This window comes from Podarcis erhardii (genome assembly GCF_964252035.2).
Source record: "Podarcis erhardii genome assembly, chromosome: 2".
In the NCBI taxonomy this organism is placed as follows: Eukaryota; Metazoa; Chordata; class Lepidosauria; order Squamata; family Lacertidae; genus Podarcis; species Podarcis erhardii.
The window spans coordinates 17,404,113-17,416,606 of NC_138498.1; the positions used below are offsets into that span (position 1 = coordinate 17,404,113).

Below are 12,494 nucleotides of genomic sequence, written 5' to 3' on the forward strand. Positions count from 1 at the left end.
CCAGCTGTCTTTATGTGGGTTGAACCTGAGGTGAATGAGTTGTCATTTCAGGTAGTTTGGTGGTTGCTGGCCAAGGGTTCCATTTCCAGTTACTCCAGATGCCCCAAAAGAAACTGGCAAGAACTGGCTGAGCAAATTAGCAGGCATGTTATTAGTGGGTGGCCTGGCAGAGGTGGAGAGAGGGGAAGGCAAGTCCCAGGTCTTTTAGACCAAGCCCCACAGCTCTTTACTTTTTACAAAGCAAAATAGCCAACAAAGGACCCCACTACTCCATACGAGAGCATCTTTCTGGGGGAAACTTCCAGGTGACCTGTTCACTGAGCCTTCATCCCGATTTCTTTGAAGAGATTAGCTGACACGGCTATTTAATGCACATTCATTCCATTTTGTTTGCAGGGATGTTAGATGCATCAAGGCAAGTGTTATTCTAGCACATTTCCCCATCTCTTATCACAAAACCTCTGTGCAAGTGTTTCCCATCAATTGTAATTGTGCAACCTGAATTTCTTGGTATGTGATTGAATCCCACCCCAAAATAGCGGCAGATGGAAACACCCTGAGATTGCATGGATTGCACCTTGTTTTGCTGTGTGTTTAATAAAAGCTTGCCAAGTGGAATTGAATATGTCCTTTTTTATCTGCACCTCTTGGGCCAATTTTTCCAGAAACTCCAGAAATCGGACTATAGCAGACCCCCAGAAAAGCTCCCATTAATTACTTCCGATGAAGCAACAAGAATTCTGGCAGCCATTAAAAGAAAATTAACAATGTTTTCCTGCTTGCTGTCTTTATTCTTGCCATCCCAGATGTTAAGGGGCACTGGTGTGGGCATAGGGCACAGCTGGATGTGTGGAAAACCACAGTATGGGTATGAAAACCCACCCAAAAAACTTCAGCCTGGGCAGCAAAAAAAATCATTGGCAGCAAGTTAACTTTTCAGAAGCTGTCCTAAAATTTTGTACCTCCATTTAAATTAGCCTATATTTAAACAAATAAAGTGGTACCTTGGGTTACGTACTAAATTTGTTCCAGAGGTCCATTCTTAACCTGAAACTGTTCTTAACCTGAAGACCACTTTAGCTAAAGGGGCCTCCTGCTGCTGCCACGCCACATGATTTGTGTTCTCATCCTGAAGCAAAGTTCTTAACCCGAGGTACTATTTCTGGGTTAATGGAATCTGTAACCTGAAGTGTATGTAACCTGAGGTTCCACTGTATGCATCATTGGACTACACTCTGAGTCTTTTTGGTACCTAGCAGATCACGTCATGTTTAATGAACCTATCTTACAACAAAGTAGGGATCAGATTCCTTGCTCTCAGGAAACCTCTTTTCCATGCTGAGAATCCCTGCATTTTGCAAAGAATCTTGGGATGCATTCAAAGGCAACTTCTTAGTTCACCCTGGGTCCCTCCCTGCTCTCCGGCCTAGAAAGTGACACACTCCCCTGATGTTGCACATTGCAAAAGGAAGATCGGTCGCAGTGGACAAGCTGTTTCAGGGAAGCTTGCCTGCCACTGCCAATCTAAACCAGCAAGGAACCCCATTGTCCCTGGGAACACAGTTTGAAAGCCACTGCAATGGCACTAAAATATTGGCTTGGGGCGGGGGGTTACTCTGGGTGTATGGATTTCTCGCTGTCGAAACAATTATACCAAGAGCTGAGCGGTCTGAGGTTTTTTGCACATTCATGGCAGGGTGAAGCTAATGTGAGCTGACTTTGCCATGCCGTTGTTTCTCAACACATCTCCAGATAGCGAGTTGATGTGCCCTCACTAAAGCTACTCCACATCATCCTATTGCACAGATGCACTCATCTGCAGTGTGTGCATGTTCTGGACTGGGATTCAGAGGTAAAAAGGGACACTTTGTACCTCCTAATCGATGCCACCTGGAAGCGTCTTTTCACCCACCCATAAGAAATGCAAGAAGAACCTTCATCTAATCCAGCATCTTTTATGGGATGTTAGCATCCATTGAATTATGGTGCTGGAGGAGACTCTTGAGAGTCCCATGGACTGCAAGAAGATCAAACCTATCTATTCTGAAGGAAATCAGCCCTGAGTGCTCACTGGAAGGACAGATTGTGAAGCTGAGGCTCCAATACTTTGGCCACCTCATGAGAAGAGAAGACTCCCTGGAAAAGACCCTGATGTTGGGAAAGATGGAGGGCACAAGGAGAAGGGGACGACAGAGGATGAGATGGTTGGATAGTGTCTTCAAAGCTACCAGCATGAGTTTGACCAAACTGCGGGAGGCAGTGGAGGACAGAGGTGCCTGGCATGCTCTGGTTCATGGGGTCACGAAGAGTCGGACACGACTAAACGACTAAACAACAAGCATCCAAAATGCATATGTAAAGTGTTAATTGCAAGAGTTGTAGGACTCTGTGACACCATACACCCTGTGACAGTTATGGCAGTTGGTACAGTTATGGCAGTTGAACAGTCTTAACAGAGGCAGGTATAAACTGTTATGCTGCTGTCTGCCTCAGAGTTAGTTAGTCTGTAACTATGTGTAAGGTGTCTTAGCAATTTAGGAAACACCCACCTGCATTTTATATTTAATTTGCAACTGCAAGTATACAAAGTAAAAGTTATATGCTCTTTTAAACATTTTTTAAAAGTGTCTTGCGTAGTTTTTTATTGCAGGGGAAAAGAGAACCAATTAAAGGGTCAAACGAACCAGGGCTGTCTTCTGCATACTCCGCAAATGGGAACTAGAGTATAATTCCCATAGTGGCTGACCAGATGTTTCTGGGATGTTACTCAGCAGGGCAGAAAGGCAATACCTTTTCCTATTACTCCCTCAGTAACTGGTCCTCAGATGCCACTCATTTTTTTAAAAAAATAAAAATATTTTTATTTATACTTTCCATGTTTACACATTTCACTGATTTTACAATCATTTTAACATTTCAAAATCTGACTTCCTTCCCCCCTCTTTCTGTGGTTCATTAGATTTATTTTTAATACCTTCTGCATATCCAAATTAACTTAATTTGCCTATTTATTTATTCATCTTCTTTCAATATATATTCTTATGAAACTGCAGGCTATTACAATAATCCTGCCAATGTTCTTATCTGTTTACCATTTATCTGCATTTATCAATAAACCATTTCCATTCTTTTATAAAAAGTTTGTTATCTTGATTTCTTATTCTTCTGGTAAGTTTTGCCATTTCTGCATATTCCATAAGTTTTTGTACCCATTCTTCCTTTGCTGGGACTTCTGCTTCTTTCCATTTGGGGGCAAGTAATGTTCTTGCCACTGTAGCCACATACATGAATAAGTTTCTATACAGTTTAGGTAGTTCTGTCCCTATAATTCCCAAAAGAAAAGCTTCCGGTCCCAGATGTCACTCGTGGCCAGCATGATTAGTAGCCATTGAGAGAATTCTCCTCCATGTTTTTGGCAACACTTCATGCTACGTCAGTGACCATCGCCACATCTCGTGGCTGTGTTCCATAAGTTAGTCATCCGTCGTGTGGAAAAGCACTTCCTTTTGTCAGTTCTCTTGGCTCTCCTGCCTATCGTGGGATGATCCTGGATTCTAGCATTATGAGAAATGATGGGAGGTGAAGAAGTCTACCCCCTTTCTCCTCAGTATGTGAATGTACAATCTACACTTTCATAAAAATAGAGCAAGATGAAGAAGAAGAAGAAGAAGAAGAAGAAGAAGAAGAAGAAGAAGAAGAAGAAGAAGGGTAGTAGTTTGGATTTGATATCCTGCTTTATACCCGAAGGAGTCTCAAAGCAGCTAACGTTCTCCTTTCTCTTCCTCCCCCACAACAAACACTCTGTGAGGTGAGTGGGGCTGAGAGACTTCAAGAAGTGTGGCTAGCCCAAGGTCACCCAGCAGCTGCATGTGGAGGAGCGGAGACGTGAACCCGGTTCACCAGATTACGAGTCTACCTCCCTTAACCACTACACCACACTGGCTCTCAAGAGAGCAGGACCCAAGGTTCAGACATCACCGAAATCTGAGGGTAAACCAATTCTGCGAGGTAGTAAGCTGCCACCACTCCTGACGTCTGTCCGCCCATCTCAGGTCAAAGTCTAGACATCCCTAAGATCCCAATGAACAACAGCTAAAGTTGCACTCTCTGCTTTCAGGGGGCGTTCAAATTACACGGCAGATGTGACTAAAGAGATTGAAGACACCAGTTTAGAATCAAGGCTTAACCCAAACAAGTCCACCAAAACCAAGAGGTAGATATTACATTACTGTAATAAACCCATTGTCTTCTGCATTTTCCCCTGCCCCCTACCTCCCAGTTCAAAGGCTGAGAGGAAAAGTTGAGCAATGTATGCCTAAGTACACATGGGAGGCTGAAAAGCTTCCTTGATTTATGGATGCCCAGGCGACAGGTTCTTTAAAAACCCTGCTCTAAGCATTCCTGCCCTCTCAGAAAGCAGAATCACCAATCAATCTCATTTTGCCCTGGCAATCAACTGTAATTATTCATCTTCTCCAGCCAGGAAGATCACCTCTCCTTCTATTTCAGGGATTTGGTCTATGGTTCTTCAGGCGCTGTTGGACTACAAATCCCATCAGCCCCAGCAAGCATGGCCAATGACCAGAGATGATGGGAGCCATAGTTTGGCAACATCTGGAGGGCCGCAGTCTCCTTAACCTTGCTGTGCACCCAAACCTAGCTTCCAACCTCAAGAACTGTGCACAGAGCACCATCTAGTGGCAAAGTCTTGTGAATGCCTCCATTTCTCCAAACTCTATTAAATCAATTTGACTTTTCTTTTTTTAAGCCATCATTTCAAAGACAAAACTTTGCTTTATTGACTTCTGTATGGCCAGTACAGGTTAGGAACACAGGTAAAAACCTTTCTCCTGTAGAAATGACACCAAATTTGCTTGTTACTCACATTGTACACCTTTTATCACTGCAATTTAACTGGCCCTCTCTTTTTATTGTATATGCTGCGGTTTCGTAAAAAATAAAATAAAATGCTTATGTTTATCTCCTGCCTTTTTCCCCACTAGAGAACCTAAGCCTTGCAGTGGTTCTCAACCTGTGGGTCCCCAGATGTTGTTGGACTACAACTTCCATCATCTCTGAACTCTGGCCTTGCTAGCTAGGGGTGATGGGAGTTGTAGTTCAACATCTGGGGACCCACAGGTTGAGAAAGGCTGAAAGGCATGATGCCAGAATGCATGTGGTTCCTAGGCAGTATCCAACCCAGACACTGACCAGCCCCAGCCTCATGGGTCTTCAAACCATATTCTGTGGGTTTTTTTAAATAAAAAACAGAGAGTTTATTTTATTTCCCATTGCTATTAACTACTGTTGGAAAGGGGCAGCACTGAAATACAAATGTTTCTTTATTTATGGCAGTGATTTTAGCATTTGCACTGCCTGTTATTCCATGCTTAGGTGCTTAACTGGATAGAACTCTTTAGATCAAATCTTCCACTCCTTATTTGAGGGTTGAGCTATAGTCTTACTGCAGAAAGCTACCACATTAGCCTGCCCAAGGAAAAGGTGAAATACAATCGATCAGCAGCTGCTAGGAGGACCCAGAGTCATTATGGTTCTGGGAACACAAAGGATGAAGTCAGCATTCTGGGAAAGTGCTAATGAACCAAAAAGCACAGAGAACCTTCTGAGTAATCACCAAACAAATGTAAAGAGACCTACATACTAAAGAGACATGTGCAGGATCTGCCTAAGGTGGAGCTCCTGCGGAAAGGGAAGTGCATTATGGGATAAGGAGTCCTCTTCCAGAGTTTCTCATTTATTGCCTCTAATGAAAAATCAGGCTGAGTCACCTTTTCTTTTTCCTGGCAGCTTTCTTTCTGATGGGAAGTGGGCAGTTACCACTGGAGACTGTCCAGGATGCTACCAGTCAAGTCTGTCAGGTAGAGAGGCTGCTTTTAGCAGACGCATCTCTGGGTTTGTGGTGGCGGCACAGCAAAATGGTGAGAAGGGTGGGCGAGCGTGCATTCGCACGCCTGTGCACACAAGCCCTGTGTTATGTACTGAAGTTCTCACCCTGGGCCAGCAGGGGGATACTGTAGATAGTTATGCAAATAAGGGATCGAAAGTGACGTTCAGTGATTGGATAGTTTTAGAAAATTGTTACAGTTACGTTGTACTGGAGCTCTATATAAGCAGGCTGACTGAACCCTTCAGTTCAGTTCTGTTCTGGCCTGTGAATAAACAAGAGCTGTTTGAAGAATCACTGTGTCGTCTGATATGTTCACCCACAACTTAACACCCTGAACCCGAATCCCATTGCATCAAAATCCTGATGTGAATTAAGGGTACAATCCTTTGGAGACATCTGGGAATAAATCTCAAACTCAGGGGGATCTGTTTCTGAATAAATATGCATTGGAGCGGGCTGCATTAAGATAATATTGTACCCTCTCCCCCACTTTCCTAAGAATAGACCTACATTTAAAAACTACAATAGCCATCCCATGGGCTGGGCAATATCTGGTTTTCCACATCACAATATATCACCAGCTAAACATCATGATAAGGGATGCAGGTGGCGCTGTGGGTTAAACCACAGAGCCTAGGACTTGCCGATCAGAAGGTTGGCTGTTCGAATCCCCGCAACGGGGTGAACTTCCGTTGCTCTGTCCCTGCTCCTGCCAACTTAGCAGTTCGAAAGCACGACAAAGTGCAAGTAGATAAATAGGTACCGCTCCGGCGGGAAGGTAAACGGCGTTTTCGTGCGCTGCTCTGGTTCGCCAGAAGCGGCTTAGTCATGCTAGCCACATGACCCGGAAGCTGTACGCCGGCTCCCTCGGCCAATAAAGCGAGATGAGCGCCGCAACCCCAGAGTCAGCCATGACTGGACCTAATGGTCAGGGGTCCCTTTATCTTTACCTTTAAACATCATGATATACTGTTATATCATGATGCCTGAAATAAGGATGGAACTATGTACAGTGGTACCTCCGGTTGTGAAAGGGATCCGTTCTGGAGCTCTGGATGCGTCCTGAAGTGTCTGCAACCAGAGGCGCCTGTTCTGCACATGCGTGCGACGCCGTAGAGCACTTCTGCGCATGTGTGAGACGCACAGAGCGCTTCCGTGTTTGCCACGTTCGCAACCCAAAGTTTACATATCCAAAGGGATACGTAAGCAGAGGTACGACTGTAGAGGCATTAGCTGGCTTCATGGTTTTCCCGACATTGTGATTTTGCTGGCGCTTGCTCCTGTGATTCGCTGACCCCTGCATGAGGCAGGGGAGAGATGAGCTGGCAGAGGTCACAGGGGCTGCAGGAATCGAGAGAACCATTGGCTGGCTTCACAGTTTTCCCCCACATTGTGATTTTCGCATGGCACACACACACACAGAATGATTCATGATACAGTTTAAGTATAGCATAGCAATGATTTAAATAAATAAACATAAGCATAAGCATAAAAATGCAAACACAATCACCAAAAGGAAAAAAGAAAAGAAAAGACAATCTACAATCTACTCAGAATTTGAAATTTAAAGTTGCTAGATCTGTTTGGTGACTTTCCCCCATTCGGCATTCTAGGAAAATGGAAAGTGGGGTAGGGAAAAGGGCCATGAAGAGGATTAAGACTGAATTAACTGAGCAGTGCCAACAGCAAAGACTTCTGTATTAGAAGAGCAGCTCACACATCTATACCTATCACATGTCTATACCTTGGAAATAGCTGTAGCTCTATGGTATTTCCACACCAAAGGTCTGAGGCTCAATCATCGATGGTTCCAAGTACAGCTGGGAAAGGTTCCCATCTAAAATCCTGGAGAGCCTCTTCCAGTCAGTGGTGGCAATAATGAGCTAGATGGAACAATAGTCTGACCCCTTATGGCAGCTTTCTCTGGACTCAGCTACATTAGTAAGGAAACTGTATTTTGAATGCGTTATAAACATGCAACACCAGATGGCGCCAGAGAATCAAAAGAAATCGGACATGATTTTCCACAGTGTTTTTTTCTTTTGTTTTAACCATTTAATTTCTGACTTATTTATAGTGCCCACCCCCCTGTGTGTAGATTCCCCCAGAGATTCCTATGTAGTGGAGCACTTATTTTTAACCTTAGCATCATAGAGTTGGAAGGCACCATCAAGACCTTACAATGCAGGAATCTTTTGCCCAATGTGTGGCTCAAACCCATGACCCTGAGATTAAGAGTCTCATGCTCTACCATCTGAGCTTTAAAACACAGTTAGGCATAGCAATTTTTGAAAACAAATAACAATAGCACAGCAGGAATAACCATTTAAAAAAAAAAAATGAAGAGAAAGACCAAAAGATAAATCAATCGTTATACAAGTCATAAGCCTGCTGAAATAAAGAAAAAGCTTTTCGGGGTCACATCTGCAAAATAAAGCAAATAAAAATGCAATCCGCTTTCCCAGGACTGAACAGCCCCTCAACTCACCAGGCTCTCAGAGGATTCTTACTTGAGTTGCAGCTTTTTGTTTGACTTTCTGCTTATCGTGTTGAGCACGCTCTTGAAATGAATGAGATTCTGGGTGTCCACCTGCTGATATAAATGTCCCATGTCAATCATGAGCACTGTCCAGGAGGCCACAGGAAGAAATGACTACCCTAGGCGGGGCTGTGGCTCTTCTCACTACTGCAATGCCAAGTTTTGTGCCTTGATATTTGCAAGCTGGTTAACCCTATGCTCCCCAATGAACAAACAGGTAAGATATGCATCTTGCATATAATATGCAACAGCCCATGCAAACGGTTCTTTTAAAGAAAGCCTGGGAAGAAATGCATTCTCATACTACCAAAATGTGCAATGGTCCATAATATTGGTGCTAGGTCCAATTTCCTGGCATTTTCAGTTCAAAGAATCAGGGAGCAGGTGATGGGAAAGATCTGAGCCTGAAACCAGGGATAGCTGCTGTAATGATTTCTGGCAGGCAAGCAAGCCCGATAAGATGTAATGACTCTCCAGCAGTTTTATGTACATTTATTTACAAAAAGACACATCCAGAGCACGGCTTCTTACCTGCTCAAATTTACAATAGTTGGTCAGTCTGACTTTTTGTCCCTCCCACAGCAGGAAGGATGCCAAACTCCACCCTTTCCCCTCTTGCCCTTCTGTTGCCATCTGATCTTATCCAGACGGCTACAACAGGGACTGAGAGGTTAACCTCCCCCCTCCCCACTTTCAGTCAACATAGACTCAGACCTCTGCTTATCTGCTGATTGCCTAGCAACTCTCTGGCTGCCTTCCAACTCTTCCTCTTCTTGAGAACTAACAGAGTTTTCCCCGGGAAGGGGGGTTGAACTGCCCTTTCTCAACTCTGTCAGCCAGGTTTCATCTGCAGACTTCTGAGTCTAACTCCTTCCCTGTGCTCTGGGGGCCACGTTCCTGACAGCTGCTGACAATTAAGCAATACTGGGTTACATGAAAAAGTTTAACCTGATACGAGGCAGTTTCCTACTGACAAGGTTAAGGAGACTGAGGACTCCATTCAGGCTTTATTCATAATCGATCACATGATGTAGTGCATGCACACCATTTGAATGGCAATGCCCTTCAACTTGGGGGGCGGGGGGCGGGGCAGCAGCGGCCCTCTCAAATATTTTATTGAGAGAGCTGAAGGGACCTCGGTCCCTAGGAGTTGGCTCCTATGCCTAATCCATACTTTCTGAAACCGTATGAAATCCACTATCTTTTGAAATTTGCACACCTTCCAATTTTCCAGTGCAACTCTCCAGCCACGTACTTCCATGTGTACAAAAATGCAAATACAGTGGTGCCCCGCAAGACGAATGCCTCGCAAGACGAAAAACTCGCTAGACGAAAGAGTTTTCCGTCTTTTGAGTCATTCCGCAAGACGAATTTTCCTATGGGCTTGCTTCGCAAGACGAAACGCCTTGCGAGTTCTTGCGAGTTTTTTCCCTTTATCTTAAAGCCGCTAAGCAGCTAAGCCGCTAATAGCCGCTAAGCCGCTAATAGCCGTGCTTTGCAAGACGAAAAAACCGCTAGACGGTGAGACTCGCGGAACGGATTAATTTCGTCTTGCGAGATGTTAAGAAGGATGCTAGAATATAAACAACTGGGCACCATTAAGTTAAATATGTGATATATGAAGATAAGTTAAATTTAAGAAAAGAAATTTTTTTGGAGAATTTTTATGATATATTTAATACTTTAAGATTTGAACAAAGGATATCTAAAATTAGAGATACAACATTGGAAAATTAGACAACAAGAATGAAAATAAGGGGATAAATTTGTTGGAAAAAAATTTTTGGTCAGGAAAGCAGGAGCGGGGGATGTGAGGGAGTCCAAAGATGATAAGGAAATTATGTTAAGAGATGTGCTTCATTGTTTTGTTGATTGGTATTGTAATTAAACTAAAAAATTGTTAATAAATATATTTTTTAAAAAAATAATAATTTCGTCTTGCGAGGCACCACTGTACAGGGGTGAAGTGTGCCTAGAAATGCATATATTTGTCAAAATAACATACAAAATGGCTTCTCAGATTTGTGTGTATTAGGGAAAATGCATACTACATGCGTATATTAGGGTAAATCCACACTAAGCTGCTGCTGAATTTTCATAAGCACTTTTTAATTTTTTTTTTTAAGGGAAAGTGATGTGGAACTCTGAAGACTGGAAAAAATGAAAAAGAGAAAGAAGCCAAAATTGACACATTTGGTAATTCCTACTGAAGACATCCTGTTCTCATTAAGGAGTATCTTTGGTATAAAATATGTATAACAACTGGTTTTTGGATCTAGTTCTTTAAAATATTCCTCAGTGGCTTTCTGCTATTAGATCCAACTGCTTTGAGGTGGAAGTCTGTCTCTGTGACTTGAAGAGTAGCTTCTTTTGCAAGTTTTGCAGATTTAACCCGCTGGGAATTTCTGTACAACACACAGGATAATTTGGAGATAATTTGCTGTGATTTTGGCATCACATTTTTTATTCTTTATGATGCAGATGCATAACATGTAGTGCCTTTCATTTTTAAAAAAACACCATCAGATTATGCAAATGTTAAGTTTTATTTGTTTTTCTTTTCCCTTGGAAATGTACAGTGGCAGTTTGGGTTGACAGTCACATTTACTGCTCTAAATTGTCATAGCAGGTTGACTCCACAATAAAGTTTTGTTTGACTAATACACATAGCAAGCACCTCAGAGAGAAGCTCATCATGTGCCTGGGCAACTGGAACACAAACATATGTGGGACACTAATAGTGCTTTTTTTCTTAAAAAAATATATGTTTAGGGGTACTCTCATTTTCCTACTCATATTGAAATACTGCCCCTCAATGAGGCTAAACTTAGATTCACAAAATGTTTAGGGGTATGCATACCCCTGCACCCCCACAAAAGAAATTAAATCACTGGACACTAATAATTTCAAACAACACAGTTTAGAACCGAACGCAGAGCACGCTCTGGTATGTTCCAACTATCTTTTTCTGAATTTTATTCTGTTTCTCTATTCCTTGAGACACATTGCCATCTAGTGGCAATCACTGGTTGTTTTTTTGCACAATAGTGAGAGAGAGTAGGCAAGTAAATATTTGAATTTCCATGGCAAAACTAACCACTTCTCCATCACTATGAGGGGTCCTTGCTGTCACAATTTATAGTGTGGGCTGATGCTACAATCATCATACGTTACAAAGAAGTAAGTCCCATTGAATTCTATGGATTTCCTGCCTTATAGGGTTGTACACCTCCTGCCAACCTAGCAGTTCGAAAGCACGTCAAAGTGCAACTAGAGAAATAGGTACCACTCCGGCGGGAAGGTAAACGGTGTTTCCATGCACTGCTCTGGTTCGCTAGAAGCGGCTTAGTCATGCTGGCCACATGACCCGGAAGCTGTACGCCGGCTTCCTCAGCCAATAAAGTGAGATGAGTGCCACAACCCCAGAGTCGGTCACAACTGGACCTAATGGTCAGGGGTCCCTTTACCTTTACCTTTAAGGTTGCACACAGGATTGCAGATTGAGGTGCTTAGTCTTAAGGTGCCACGCAAGACTGTTAACAAAGGCCCCATGAATTTGGGGAAATGTTATTTTCATCCCACAGCTTTCCCTCTGTGTCTTTTTTGCAGAATGTGGAATAAGGTGAAGGAATCTATCTCCAGTCTGACTGTCCCCAATTCTGATGGGAGGTGTGAATTGCAGGATAAAATTGGTGGACAAGGAAATTATTTGTTTGTTTGTTTGTATTAATAATAATAATAATAATAATATGTATTATTATTATTATTATTATTATTATTATTATTATTATTAACATTATTTCTTGCCTGCTCTTCACTGAATATTTTCAGTCTCAGAGCAGGGATGATAAAGGTAAAGGTATCCCTGACCGTTAGGTCCAGTCACGGACAACTCTGGGGTTGCAGCGCTCATCTTGCGCAGGGAACCGGTATTTGTCCGCAGACAGCTTCTGGGTCATTTGGCCAGCATGACTAAGCTGCGTCTGGCAAACCAGAGCAGCGCATGGAAACGCTGTTTACCTTCCTGCCGGAGCGGTACCTATTTAT

The 12,494-nt window shown here is 43.0% G+C and overlaps 1 long non-coding RNA gene across 1 annotated transcript in view; it reads left to right on the forward strand.

Annotated features, from left to right (window-relative positions):
- Window positions 1-3,792: 3,792 nt before the first annotated feature.
- LOC309335117 overlaps window positions 3,793-12,494 on the forward strand; it is an 80,524-nt gene continuing 71,822 nt past the window's right edge. The window contains exons 1-2 of the long non-coding RNA XR_014153362.1: window positions 3,793-4,213; window positions 10,574-10,643. This is a non-coding gene — a long non-coding RNA (uncharacterized lncRNA). The remainder of the gene's footprint in view (window positions 4,214-10,573; window positions 10,644-12,494) is intronic.